The sequence below is a fragment of the Heterodontus francisci genome, unplaced genomic scaffold, assembly GCF_036365525.1.
Source record: "Heterodontus francisci isolate sHetFra1 unplaced genomic scaffold, sHetFra1.hap1 HAP1_SCAFFOLD_146, whole genome shotgun sequence".
Taxonomy (NCBI): Eukaryota; Metazoa; Chordata; class Chondrichthyes; order Heterodontiformes; family Heterodontidae; genus Heterodontus; species Heterodontus francisci.
In genome coordinates this window covers 1,554,997-1,562,196 of record NW_027140336.1, presented here as the reverse complement: position 1 = coordinate 1,562,196, position 7,200 = coordinate 1,554,997, and the positions used below count along the sequence as shown (strand labels likewise).

The 7,200-nt window shown below is 43.7% G+C and overlaps 1 non-coding gene across 1 annotated transcript; it reads left to right on the top strand.

Annotated features, from left to right (window-relative positions):
• The first annotated feature begins 6,680 nt into the window (after window positions 1-6,680).
• On the top strand, window positions 6,681-6,762 carry trnas-gcu (transfer RNA serine (anticodon GCU)). Its single transcript has one exon. It is a non-coding gene; the product is annotated as a tRNA-Ser (tRNA).
• The last annotated feature ends 438 nt before the right edge of the window (window positions 6,763-7,200 follow it).

Genomic DNA, 7,200 nt, shown 5'->3' with positions numbered 1-7,200 from the left:
CTGAGGAACTCCTGAGCGATGTCTGGTACTGAGATGATTGGCCACCAACAACCAGCACCATATTCCTTTGCACAAGGTATGACTCCAACCAGTGGAGATTTTTCTCCTTGATTGCCATTGACTTCAATTTTGCAAGGGCTCCTTGCAACTCCTGAATTCAGCTCTTCTGTCCATATTTGGGCCAAGGCCATAATGAGGTCAGGAACTAAGTGGCCCTGGCAGAACCCAAAATGAGCATTGGTGAGTGGATTATTGCTGTGCATGTGCTGCTTGATAGCACTGTCAACGACACATTCCATCACTTTACTGATGATCAAGAGGAGGCTGATCGGGGAGGAATTGACCAGGTTGGATTTGTCCTGCCTTTTGTATACAAAACATACCTGGGCAATTTTCCACATTGCTGGGTAGTTGCCAGTGTTGTAGCTTGGCGGGCGGCGTGGCTAGTTCTGGAGCACAAGTCTTCAGCACTGCAGCCAGGATGTTGTCAGTATCCAGAGCCTTCAGCCATTTTTTGATAGCATGTGGAGTGAAGTGGATTTAGCTGAAGATTGGCACCTGTGATGCTGGAGACTTCAGGAGGAGGCCGAGATGGATCATCTACTTGGCACTTCTGGCTGAAGATGGTTGCAAATGATTCAACCTTGTATTTTGCACTGATATACTGATCTCCCCTATCATTAAGGATGGGGATATTTGTGGAGACTCGTCCTCCTGTTAATTGTTAAATTATCCACCACCATTCAGGACTGGATGTGGCAGGACTGCAGAGCTATGATCTGATCAGTTGGTTGTGAGATCACTCAGCTCTGTCTATTGCATGCTGCTTCTGCTATATGACATGCAAGTAATCCTGTGTTGTAGCTTCACTCATTTTTAGGTCTGCTTGGTGCTGCTCCTGACATGCCCTCCTGCACACTTCATTGAACCAATATTGGTCCCTTGGCTTGATGGTAATGGCAGAGTGAGGGATATGCCAGGCCATGAGGTAACATATTGTGTTTAAATACAATTCTGCTGCTGCTGATGACCCACAGTGCCTCATGGATGCCCAGTTTTGAGCTACCAGATCTGTTCATTTCTTCCCTCAGAAATAATTGGAAAGAAAATTCTGAAGAAATGCATGAACTAAGTATAAAGGAGAGAGAAATAAATACTGACAAAATAGATGGCAGCATTTGGAAGGTAAAAAGATTTCAATTTTATTACTGATGAGTGAGAGGAATATATCACACTTTGGGGCTTCTGGAAGTGGATTTACTGATAATCTGGGGAATTGATGGGAAGCTGCTTCATGGTTGGTGGAACAAATTCCCGCCCTTAGGGTGGCGCCAACAGCTGCATCCGTCCAATAACAGACAGAGTAGAAGTACTGTATCAGGCCTTGTTAGCTCAGTTGGTAGAGCATGAGACTTTTAATCTCAGGGTCTTGGATTTGAGACCCTTGTTGTGTGGTTGTTCTTCCCTTTTTCAGTCTTCATCAGCAGAGAGTTCAAGGAGTTTTTGAAATTAAATTCAACAACATCACCAGATTTCAACTACACCCCCGCCCCGCCCCCTCCCAGTGCAGTTGACAGGACCCTCAACCTCTGCCTTCCCCCTTCCCCTCCCTCCCAGAACTGCGACAGGGTTCCCCTTGTCCTCACTTTCCACCCCACCTGCCTCCACAGCCAAACGATCATCCTCCACCATTTCCGCCACCTCCAGCGTGATGCCACCACCAAACGCATCCTCCCCTCCCCTGTCAACATTCTGAAGGGATTGTTCCCTCCGCGACACCCTGGTCCACTCCTCCATTACCCTGACACCTCGTCCCCTTCCCAAGGCACCTTCCCATGCAATCACAGGAGATATAATACCTGCCCTTTTCCCTCCTCTCTGCTCATTATCTAAAGCCCCAAACACTCCTTTCAGGTGAAGCAGCTATTTACTTGTACTTCTTTCAACTATGTATACTGTATTCACTGCTCACAATGCGGTCTCCTCAAAACTGGGGAGACCAAACGCAGATTAGGTGGAACACCTCTGCTCAGGCCGAAAGCATGACCCTGAGCTTCTGGTTGCTTGCCATTTCAACACTACCCCCTGCTCTCATGTCAACATTTCTGTCTTTGGCCTGCTCCAGTGTTGCAGTGAAAATCAACCCAAGCTCGAGGAGCAGCACCCAACCTTTTGATTCGGCACTCTACAGCCTTGTGGATTGAACATTGTGTTCAATAACATCAGAGTATGACTGGTGTCAGGCAACCACAAGCATTAACGCACTCTTTGACTTTGTCCCAGGACAGCTTTGTTATTTAATCTCTAATGCCCTCTGCCCTATCAAACACCTTCCCCTTTGTTCTCTCCCACATGCCCCTCCCCTTCACTTGTTTAAAACCTAATTCTTTTCTAACCAGTGTCAGTTCTGATGAAATGTCACAGACCAGAAACGTTAACTCTGTTTCTCTCACCACAGATGCTGCCAGAGCTATTGAGTATTTCCAGCACTTTTTGTTTTTATTTCAGATTTCCAGCATCTGCAGTATTTTGCTTTTATTGTGTCAGAAAGTCTTTCCTTGATTCAGGACTCTTACCTCTCTCCAGAATCTCTCTGCTAAAGATTGAACTTTATCTAATTTCACTCACAGCTCAGGGTCAGTGTGGCACAGTGGGCCTTCTGGCTGTCTCCCACTTCACAATCCATCAGTACTGAGAAAACAATGGGGAATATTACTGACATGTTGTGTTCTGTAACTTTTTACAAACACTTTAATGTATATATTGTCTTCCAAAGCAGAGCCAGAATGGTGGCTTTCGTGTGTTGTTGAAAAACCTTTGTTGAGTTTGTGCTGTACTAACAGTTCTTGGTTCGATCCCAAGTACTGGCACTTTCAACCTCTCCTGTGTCTTTTTCTTTGGCTCCAATTGTCAAGCTGCATGATTTACTCTGAAATTAGCACCAGAGAACCAAGGCACCAGCGAGCATGAGGAGCTGAAATTAGCACAGATCAAATCCACTTAATATTTCTGACTGAAGATGGTTAGAATTAGAATTAGAATTAGAATATTACAGCGCAGTACAGGCCCTTCGGCCCTCGATGTTGCGCCGAGCTGTGAAACCATCTGACCTACACTGTTCCATTTTCATCCATGTGTCTATCCAATGTCCACTTAAATGCCCTTAAAGTTGGCGAATCTACTACTGCTGCAGGCAGGGCATTCCACGCCCTTACTACTCTCTGAGTAAAGAAACTACCTCTCACATCTGTCCTATATCTATCACCCCTCAACTTGAAGCTATGTCCCCTCGTGTTTGCCATCACCATCCGAGGAAAAAGACGCTCACTATCCACCCTATCTAACCCTCTGATTATCTTATATGTCTCTATTAAGTCACCTCTCCTCCTCCTTCTCTCCAACGAAAACAACCTCAAGTCCCTCAGCCTTTCCTTTCATTTGCAAATGCTTCAGCTTCATCTTTTGCACTGACGTGTTTAGCATCACCATCATTGAGGATGTGAATGTTTTTGGAGCCTCCTCATCTTGTTAGTTATTTCATTATCCGCCACCATTCACGACTGGATGTGGCAGGACTGTGGAGCTGTGCTCTGATCCTGAGGGAGATATCCGTGCGTGGAGAGGCGGGAGTGATCCTGAAGAGGGTGCGCGAGCCTGGAGTGGAAGCTTTCCGTGGAGGTGCAGGAGTCGGCCATTCATCCCCAGTGTTTTATAAAGGTTTAGCATAACTTATTTGCTTTTACTCTATGCCTCTATTAATAAAGCCAAGTGTCCTGTTTGCTCTTAGCAATCTTTTCAAACCTTGATCAAAAAAGATTGGTGTAAATTGTCTCATTCTTCCTCCTAAACTGTATCACTTCACAATTCTCTGTGTAAAATTTTATCTGTTGTGTGAAAGCCCATTTTACCAGTGTGTTTACGTTCCTCTGTAGTGTGTTACTGTCACTGGCATGGGACGACATTCACGAGCATTCTTTGATGCTATCTCCGTGGAAAGAGCAATCTTACACACGAGCTCAAATTGGGATTTTGTGTGTTTAGTATCTTTCCTCATCCACCAATATAAGCACAAATCTGTCTCATAATGTACGGTCTAAGAATGTGCCAATGTTGCAATATGGTGATAAATTCTTCAGTGTCACAATGTACTCACCAACTGTTTCACTACTTTTCTGATTTCTGGATCCAAGTTTGTAGCTCTCCGCGATCTCTAGTGGCTTAGGGTTGAGCCTCACTTCAACGAAGAAACGGAAAATTATGATTTAAAGATTACACTGTCAATCATTCACATCTCTGTCTTCTCCTGAACTTCGAATTCAAATTTATTTGTGAAGTTGAGTCACACATTAAGACAGCACAGTCTTTGTCTTTGTGAAGGAAGTGATTTGGGAATGGCTGTTTGAAACTGTCCCTTCTTGCACAGAAATTCAGTGCAAATACTTGGTCACTCACAATTTCCTTGAGAGAAATTTGTACACAATCGCATTCAACACGGAAACTGCTTCAGCATTAATCTCACTGAAGCAGAATGTGACCGTGTTGTCTGTTTCAGAATGTTGGTGCCGTTATTTGTCGCTTTTAGCCGAGACACGGACACAGGGCAAGGTTGATCCGAGGTTGGAATATATTATCATTCAGGAGCAAGAAAAATCAAAAGGAACAAAATAAGAAAACCCAGTCTCCAGATTTGAGAATCTGTAGATCCGCTTTGGGAAAGTGAATCAGAGCAGAATGAAGGGTGAACTGTCCAGAAGAGATGAAGACACAGCTCAGTCAGCACGTTCCCCTGGTTTATGATGCTGGAACATTCCTCACACAGAAATGATTCAACCCAATGACAAACATTCTTACAGCTGATAATTTATGCTACTGATTTAAGGACTGTTTCATGTGGTTACCGAGTGACGAAGAGAAGATATTAAACTTTGTTCTATTCAATCTAGCTGTGATGAAGTTTGAATTTTTCTACCTTTTATAAACAGTATTTGAAGGGTCTCGGTAACAATGTACAGTGTTGATGAGAATGGGGTCTGGGTGAGAAGCTGCTGAGTGTGACAGGGTCAGGACTGGATGCAGGAAGTTCTCTGACAGTCTCCCTCTATCTCTCTAATGGGTTTGAGTTGATTTACGACTGGTAGCTTTTATTTAACTTTTCTTATTTAGGGATACAGCACTGAAACAGGCCCTTCGGCCCACCGAGTCTGTGCCAACCAGCAACCACCCATTTATACTAATCCTACATTAATCCCATATTCTCTACCACATCCCCACCATTCTCCTACCACGTACCTACACTAGGGACAATTTACAATGGCTAATTTACCTATCAACCTGCAAGTCTTTTGGAGGTGGGAGGAAACCAGAGCACCTGGCGGAATCCCACACAGACACAGGGAGAACTTGCAAACTCCACACAGGCAGTACCCAGAACTGAATCCTGGTCGCTGGAGTTGTGAGGCTGTGGTGCTAACCATTGCGCCACTGTGCTGTTGTTGGTGTTTTGATAAATGAAGGAAGTTCCCTCCACCCACTTTTTTTGGACAGACAGTGTGGTGTAAGGATGTAAAGGGTTAATGCTGAAGATAGTGGGATCAACCCCTCCCACTGTCAGAGTGATGATGTAACAGTCACATGAGATGAAGTTTGGGAGAAGAGAGAGCAGCACCAAGGATGCTAGCTTCGCAGGCTTGGTGAGTGAGTATCTCATATTGTGTAAATTAGAAAAGAGTGCTTAGTTCTTTCAGCAGGAACTGTGTCCAGAAAATATCGAGAAACTCACAATTTTATTATTCAGGATTCGGAACACAGATATCAATTCCAAGTGACAGTTCTGGGACCAATTGACAAAAAAAGCAGAGAACAATATTGCTCACTGATTGAAATCCCCAAGTGGGGAGACAGTTAAACAGGTGATCTGTTGGGGCATCCTTCGATCCAAGGTTTCATCAACATTTAATCTCCCTTTTTGGTGAAATTCTCTGTTATTTGCAACTTTTTTTATCAGCTTTGATGGGCGAGTGAAAAAACTGAAAAAATTGAACAGTTCCATCCTTTCTTTTCTTCCTTCGTCTCTTCTTTCCATCAGTTTATCTTTTCTTTCCCAGATCAATATAATGATGAGAATCCCAATTTAATCAGCTGTTTCTGGTGTTTTACCCATTCCAATCAAAATTTCAACATTCCAATCAAATCGATTTGTTATTCCACAGTGTCTCTCCATGTGTTTTATTCTGTTGTATTCTCTCACAGTCTGTTTGATGATCAATGTTGCACCTCACTCTCTGTTCTGGTGAAGATCAGAAGCAGTGATATCTGCTTACCCCACCCGACAAGTCGGCCTGAGGCTGTGTCTCTCTGATCATGTGGAGTTAAAGCAATTCTTCCAGTCAGTTAGTTCAGTTGTCATTTCATGAGAAATTCGGTCATCATGACTTCGTCAGTGACCTAATGGTTCAGGTGTCTGAGTGTTGTTAATCATGATGTGATGAAATGATTGTATGTTCCAGTCTTTTCGTGGTGGGTTTTCACACTGAGTAGAAACGTGTTGGACATGGTCTGGAAATGTTTCACACCACTCCACTCCCAACTTTATTTCCGGACAGAAGATATATTTCCATCATGACACAGCTGGCTGCACCGCCAGAAGCTGTGTTGAAGTTGACAGCTATGCTTGTGCAACTGACAAGGTGGCCGAGAGGTTAAGGCGATGGACTGCTAATCCATTGTGCTCTGCACACGTGGGTTCGAATTCCATCCTTGTCGCTAGTTTATGAACTATTTAGTGTATTGTTTATGTTGGGGGAGTTGATGTGCAAAGTCAGCCTCAAAACCTGTTCTTGTCAATGTCCAGACAGTGACTCCAGAATTTGTTATACTTTATTAAAATTGAGACAGACAATTGGAATTCTTCACCCAAACTTCACTGGAATGAAGATCAAATAGGGATCACGAAACGGAGCAGTATTTTTCCTCCCCTCCTTCCTTCCATCTTTGCTTTCTCTGGATTTGCACCAAGTGAAAGACAAGTGGGAAAAGCAAATGGCGAGGGAGCAGATGCAGAAAATTATCCTTTGGCAAGAAATTTATTTTCAAATCTTCTTGATAGATTAAGTGAGTGAGCAATGCTTTGGCAGATGGAGTTTAAAATGAGGGGTCATCTACTACCTACGATAGATCAGAGTGTTTTTTTGCAAGAGGTGA